Source organism: Cervus elaphus, chromosome 5 (genome assembly GCF_910594005.1).
Source record: "Cervus elaphus chromosome 5, mCerEla1.1, whole genome shotgun sequence".
Lineage (NCBI taxonomy): Eukaryota > Metazoa > Chordata > Mammalia > Artiodactyla > Cervidae > Cervus > Cervus elaphus.
Genome location: NC_057819.1, coordinates 108217515 through 108218809, shown reverse-complemented (window position 1 = coordinate 108218809; position 1295 = coordinate 108217515).

Here is a 1295-nt window from a genome sequence, read left to right as displayed (position 1 = left end):
CAGATTTGTCTCTTTGTCATTGAAAAGTTTTAGTATTAATCTTTTTTTAATAAAGTTATTGACTCTGAACTAGTCCCTTGTTTTAAATATGAGATACGCTGTTACTAGAGATTGTGGTGTACAGTTTTATCTGATTTGTTCTGTTTTAAGACTAATTTTTTTAGAATTTCCACAGTTTAAATGTTTTAAATAATGGTGCTTCAATTTTTAGTAGTTATGGATACATTTGGATTTTGCTTTTAATAACGAAGATATACAATGAACTGAAATATATTTTTACATCCCTGAGAGATTACTTTAGTAGTACAAAATTCAAAATATCCATCTGACAAACACTATCATCCTCTAGCTGTGAAATAATGATGTAGAAAAGCATTCAGACACTTTTAGTTGTTTTTTTGTCTTAGAAATCCTGTATCAAGATTTTTTTAACCTGGTCTTATAAATATATTTATTACTGTGTATGGAGTGTATCACATCAAACAAGGATTTTTTTAAAATGCTTAAGGTAATGGGAGTGTGTGTGGGGGTCATGTTCGGCAAATTTGGCAGCACATTTCTAGTTATAGCCAGCTTGTTGATTGTATAAAAGTATTATTAGCTCCAGCTGCATGTGTCATAGTTCATATAAATCAGTTCTTCATGATTTATAATTTTCAGATATTGCTATCAGTTTATAGGTAAAGAAACTTGAGTTGGTGCATTAAGTGACTTACCCTGATGTCTTATAACTTCATGTTGATGGAGAAACTAGCACATGGAATCTAGGTCTCCACCTCATGGTCCACTGCCTCACTTTATGCCACTGTAGTTGTTCTAATAGGCTTAATAATAGGCTACAGAATTTACTAAAATATCCTCCACCAAGCTTTGGAAAATAATGATGCTTCAGAGGCTTTGTGTGAAACAGTGCTGTGGGGACAGCACTCCTGGCTTACCTAGATGGGGATAGATGGATTTTCTCTGAATTTGTGAGGATTGATGTAAGGTGGGAAAACAGTCTAACAAAAAGTCGGTCACCTCCCAAACACTGCTTTGTGTAGTTTGACAAGATACGATTGTAGAATAAAGGTCATAAAGTGAAAGTTTACCAGTTTCTATTACCAAGTATTAAGAAAAACAGAAAACAGAAGAAGTTTATTTAAGTATTAAGATACTTAGTCATTAAGGTGTTAAATTGGGTATTAAAATGCCAAGTTTGTTCTCTTCTGCCACATATATAATCATTCGCTAATTTATTTTAATGAAGTACAGTAAATGAGTTTATGAAATCTTCATCTGTATGGATCACTAAT